The sequence below is a fragment of the Salvelinus namaycush genome, chromosome 3 (genome assembly GCF_016432855.1).
Source record: "Salvelinus namaycush isolate Seneca chromosome 3, SaNama_1.0, whole genome shotgun sequence".
In the NCBI taxonomy this organism is placed as follows: domain Eukaryota; kingdom Metazoa; phylum Chordata; class Actinopteri; order Salmoniformes; family Salmonidae; genus Salvelinus; species Salvelinus namaycush.
Window position 1 is genome coordinate 27,474,418 of NC_052309.1, and position 6,383 is coordinate 27,480,800.

Here is a 6,383-nt window from a genome sequence, read left to right on the forward strand (position 1 = left end):
ATCTCAGTCGGACCGGTCTCAGCCGGACTTGGAATTGTTATCACTTTTCACTGTTTACTTTAAGTGCATCCTTCACCGAACAAATATTCGGACTATTGGATGAGACTTATTTCACTTTAAGACTTCCTTACCGGTCTCTGCCGGACCGGTCGCTGCCGGACTATCGGATAAGTCTTTTTATCAATTCAAACTATTCCTTACCGGACTCTGCCGGACCGGTCTCTGCCGGACTATCGGAATTTAAACACAATTTTGTCCCTTACCGGACTCTGCCGGACCGGTCTCTGCCGGACTATCGGAACAAAATTATGGCCACATATATTTACTTCACTGTCATTCACATGTCATCTATGCACATAAATTTAAACAAGAATTCTTACCCACACTCGGTACTACTGATCAAATTTAGACAGACTATACGACAATATGCAAAGTTTGATTTAACAGGTCTTGCTTACCTTGTTTATGGTCGACCTTGAGATCAGTTTCCCGAGCTGAGCAGAATTGTTGTCCTCCCCCCGAAAGATTTCACCTGTCCTCCGTGAACCGTCCTTTCACCAACTCGCCCCCTCACATCCACATCAACCACTCTGGACCGGGTATCTAGACAACCATCCTCTGCTTACCAAGTTTCTGTTGATAATGGGATATGGAGAAGGGTGAGCCGGTCAAGGATCGATTCAGACAAGGTGGTAAATTGTATGACAAGCGACAGTTTAATTTAAGAGTAAAGATATCTGGTACAAGCGTATACGGACTCGTTCATTCAGCTCATAAGGAACCTCCAGAAAGAGCCCAGATAACAGAGTGCATAGACATTTTATACAGCACAGAAAGTAGGTTGAGTCTGGAAGTTCTGGTCCTCTGGTTGGTTCTGGACAGGTTGTTGTCTTCTCAGATTGGTCCTGATGAGCTGGGCGTCATCCTTCTGAGTCTTGCAGCAAAAGTTCTTTGTTACCAAATGTTCAGCTAAGCAGGAGATTTTGTGTGTGCGTAGATGTTCTCGTTTTAATCAGTGTTTATGAAAGGTTTACGTCAGCCCTCTGTCCTTGGGTATGTGTGTGTCTCAGTATCTCGTAAAATGCAGACCCAAGCACCCTTTTCTTATCAGTGTTTATGAAAGGTCTGTGCCAGCCCTCTGTCCTTGGGTGTGTGTGGGTCTCAGTTTCTGCTTATGAGTTTGTGAGAAACCCTGTTTTGAAAGAAGTTAGTTATAACAACGTAATAGCAATATGCTTGTGTTATTTTAAATGGTATTTATTACACACGCTACCCAAACCGGACCCGTCGCGTGCGCGAGCGTTGCAAAATGAATTTACACATACATGTTATTCAATCATTGCACCCACAATGCTCGCACACTGTGTGTGTGGAGAGCCAGAAGTTTGGGATATATTACATGGTTTACACGCTACCCAAACCGGACCCGTCGCGTGCGCGAGCGTTCCAAATAAATTTACACATACATGTTATTCAATCAATGCACCCCACAATGCTCGCATGCACCAACGAGCGTCTGCGTTGGCAAGCCTAAACTAAAACTTACTTCTATTTGTGACGTCGAACGCGATGCAAGTCCTGCCTCTCCCATTTCCTCATTGTCTTTTAAAAGCATATACCCACATGCCATCTCCTCATTGGTTATACCCACGTGGGTGATTGAAAGATGAACTGAGGTCGGTTGTGGTAATACACCTTATTATGAAAGTTAGATGCCATATAAAGTCCAAAGAAGAAAAAGCCTGGAAGGAGGAGAGTTGACTAGAAACGATTCGGTTGACCTTTTTATGTGTGGATTAATTGTCTGAGTAGTGAACCTTTTGCATTTCAGGTAAAATAACAACCCAGGACAAATTAGCTAGCAACAGCAAGCTAGCTAATAGCTAAATAGGACAAATTAGCTAGCAACTGCAAGCTAGCTAGCTAAATTGCCATAAATGTTTAATGCTTTTCGACCTGTCCCCAAATTAATATAATTGGTTCAGAGTTTGTTTTGATATTTCAACCTTCGTGTCGTAATCACGTTTGGTGTAGGGTGACAAAATCAATTTGCGCATGATGGCACGCACAGACGGTTTGGGCATGGTTTTAGTCTCTGCTCAGTAAGAGGAAGAAATGGAGCTCAGTTTGAACACACAAACATCTAAACATCACCGCCTAGTGAGAGCAAGAAAAGAAGAGATGCTGACAGGGTTTATCATAAGTTAAAACTACGTTCTCCCACAAGAGCCCTGCAGCCAATCACACTCACAGTCAAAAAATCAGACTCACACACAATGGGCCAGTTTCCCTGACACAGATTAAGCCTAGGCCCTGGACTAAAAAGCATTCTCAATGGAGAGAGTGTATGTTTGAATAATAATGTTTGTGTTGCAGTATGATGCGGACGACCCTGTTGCTGTGTTTGGGGTTCCTCCTCTCCCTCTTATGCTCAGTTGGTGATACACCAAAATCGCTGTTTTCACTCTCAATTCTTTCTTATGCTCTCATGTCTTTTATTCACTCCGTCCCTTTGGCTTTCCTATTCTACACTTCATCTCTCTCATCTTCCTCTAGTAGATTCACCACAGTCTCTCCATCTCTACGTCCCTCCATTTTCATTCTGGCTTGCCAATCCCGAACACCATCACTCTTTGTCACATCACTTCTCTATCTCCTTATTTTTCTCATTCTCCATGAACAAGCCATGTCAATAACCCTCCTCTCTCTCTTCCTGTGTCTTTCGATTGACCAATCCCATGCAGTTGGAGACAGAGGAGGCGGGAGGGGAAGAGGAAGCTGTGGAGCTCTTTACCACGCCCAGAGCAAAGATGACCGCTGCCACCTCTGACTTATGCTACAACCTGTTCCGGACCTTGGCGGGTCGCGACCCCAAGACTAACGTGTTCCTGGCCCCCATCAGCATCTCTGCAGTGCTCACTCAGCTATCCATGGGTTAGTAAGCCTCAACACTGTTATACTTTATATCACTGTCTGCTATTTATCTGGTATTTAATTGGCAAAATTGTAATTACATATTGATCTCTCTCTCAGGAGCGTCTCCGGATCGTTCAGAGAGGTGGTTATACAGAGCTCTGAGGTATCACACACTGCAGGACCCTCAGCTCCATGACACTCTCAGAGACCTACTTGCCTCACTCAGAGCACCTGGCTAAGGCCTCAGCATTGCTGCACGTGTCTACCTGGCCCGCAGTGAGTGAATGTGTGTGTGTGTGTGTGTAAGCATGCATGTGTCTCAGATAATTTTGATCAGTCTGTGTGTGTTTTGCTTGTGTGTATGTTTGTTGAGCTGTGTGTATCTCTCTAGGACTGCGTCTGAAGCAGTAATACTTTGGCGTGGTGGAGAAGCAGTATGGTGTGCGGCCCAAGACTCTGATGGGCGGGGCTAAAGATGTGAATGAGATCAATGATTGGGTCAAACAGCAGACGGGCGGCAAGGTCAACCGCTTCATGTCCAAGCCCCTGGGACGGAACTCTGGTGTGGTTCCTCTGGGCGCCGCCTACTTCAAAGGTAAGGACAGTCTGTCTGCAGTCCAATTCTCTACCCTTCTCCCCAAAGTGTGCAGTTGTTTATGGGGTGCTGTTTGTAACATGCTGTTTGTGTGTGTGTGTGTAGTGAAGCGGATGACTCGGTTCAGTCAGAGTGGAGGGATGGAGGACTTCCAGCTTGTTGGAGAGGCTCCCACCCGCATTTCCATGATGCAGCAGAACAATTACCCGGTGAAGATGGGTGTAGACCCAGACCTGGGCTGTACAGTGAGTACAGATGCAGTATATTCAGCAGTTATGCTTTTTCCAGTGGTCATTACTTTCTTAACTAGCCAGTTATCAAGTTTGCCTCAGGGAAAACATTTATTGATGACCCCCCCCCCCTCCCTTTCTCTCCAGATTGCTCAGATTCAGATGCAGGATGACGTCAGCATGTTTGTGTTCCTTCCTGATGATGTCACTCAGAACATGACCTTGGTGGAGGAGAGCCTGACAGCTGAGTTTGTTCAGGACCTCTCCATGACCCTTCACCCCGTGCAGACGGCCCTCACACTGCCTGTCCTACAATTCAGCTACTCCACTGACCTCCTGTCACTCCTCACTGACCTGGGTGAGTTTCTTCACCTCCCTCCTTCTCTCTTCCTCTCGGCCTTCATTTTGTTCTTCTGCCTTCACATCTCTCATATCCTCTTTCTCCATCTCTCCAGGTCTCGACGAATTTCTGGCAGACACGGACCTGACTAAGATCACGTCTCAGGCGGCGAAGCTCGGCAGCCTCAATCATAAGGTTGTCATGGAGATGGCCCCAGAGGGCACCCAGTATGCCAGCTCCCACCCCGCCTCCACACCCCTTTCGTACTGCGTGGACCATCCCTTCCTGTTCCTGGTGAGGGATGAGTCCTCGGGGGCACTGCTCTTTATTGGCAAGGTGGTCAACCCACGCAATCTGAGGATATTAACACAGACACACACTGGATCCTAAGCAGGTCCTAGGAGGGTATCAGCCATCGTTAAGCTTAAGCTTCTTTGTGTCATAAATGCACAATATGAGAGGGTGGATAAGCAGCTAGATTTGCCCATTGATCATATAATACAGGTTCTTAATCATGTATGAAAACCATGCATACCATTCAGACTAAAAGTTCAGACCAAAAGTCTGAACACTCACAACTGATAGTCTCAAGTTGTTTTCAGGGAAAATAATTTGTGATTGAAAATTCCACCTCTCATAATTTTTAAATAGAGGCACATACTTTAACCCAAAACATACTCTTCATAATATTGTCAATTGCGATGCAAGAAATAAACATTGAAGTTAAGTCTTTCTGTTTGTCTGACTCCATAGAGGGAGTTGTATAACTTTATCCAGTTGACATACTATAGCTGCTTCCAGTAAAGGGTTGGGTTATGTTGGAAAGAAATTGGACTCTTGGATGCTCTTTCCTTAGCTATTGTGCTGGTAAACAAAATTTAAAGGACTAACACAAACATATGTGACCGACCGCCTTGATTCGGTCTTATGTAGCAAAATTTGAAATTGTGTTTTTTACATTGGATAAAAGCAGAGACACAGAGCGACAAAATTGTATATCATGCACTGCATTTGAGGAACAATGGGAAAGTAATTCTGCTTTGAAAGTTGATTAACTTAACCTCACTTTTGAGAAAATGGCCTTTGAATATTTTGGTACCTACTGGAGAGCTGCTCATTGTCTACACCCATTCAGCATCGTTCACACACTCTTAAGCTTTAGCCGAGCGTTCTGTCCTAACAACAACAACAGTCAGGCACCCAAGCTAACGTTGGCTAGCTACTTCCAGACACAAATGAGAGAACAGCTCACTGACCATTTTCTCACCCTTGCAGAGCTGGTTAGGCTGTTTTCATGTTATCCAGAGCGTTGGTGACTGCAACTGTGCTGTTGGCAACAATTTACACTTTTTTTGTCAACGTTTACTGACAACGGCTATATTCAACGGGTGTTGAGCAGTTATTCTGAACTCTGGCACACTCGGAGTAGATAGCCAGAGCAAATTTACCACCTATGTCTATCAACGGTTGTCGCAGTGAATTTCTATTGAAATGGATACTTGCATAGTGGAGTCTTTTGTTAAGACATCTAGTTAGCTAGCTAAACAATGAACCATAATCCCAACTCATGATGTTATTACCCAGCATTAATCTGCAGGTAGCTAACCAACCAGGTTCAATGTTAGCTAGCTAACATTGGGCTATAGCTAGCAAAGCAAATGGCTCTGAGATACAAATAATAAGATCATACACATAACATTAGTGAGTGAGCCAGCCAGCTAACTTTAGCTAGCTAGCTAGCTAACAGTATGAAGCTAGCTAGATGGATGGACGCCTCTCCCTGTCATGGATGCCAAGGTTGCCCTTCTACTGTGCCAGTGGTTCCCAAACTTTTTATAGTCCCGTACCTCTTCAAACATTCAACCTCCAGCTGCGTACCTCCTCTAGCACCAGGGTCAGCGAACTCTCAAATGTTGTTTTTGCCATCATTGTAAGCCTGCCACACACAAACACACACATTTCTTAAACATAAGAATGAGTGTGAGTTTTTGTCACAACCCGGCTCGTGGGACGTGACAAAGAGCTCTTATAAGACCAGGGCACAAATAATAATAATCAATAATTTTGCTCTTTATTTAACCATCTTACATATAAAGCTTTTTTGTTAATCGAAAATTGTGAATAACTCACCACAGGTTAATGAGAAGGGTGTGCTTGAAGGATGCACATAACTCTGCAATGTTGGGTTGTATTGGAGAGAGTCTCAGTCTTAAATAATTTACTGTGCCTGTATTTAGTTTTCATGCTAGTGAGGCACAAGAATCCACACTCACATACAGTACCGTTCAAAAGTTTGGAGTCA

The 6,383-nt window shown here is 44.5% G+C and overlaps 1 pseudogene; it reads left to right on the forward strand.

The window, feature by feature from the left end:
* Positions 1–2,626: 2,626 nt before the first annotated feature.
* Positions 2,627–5,048, forward strand: LOC120044305 (annotated as a pseudogene).
* Positions 5,049–6,383: the final 1,335 nt, after the last annotated feature.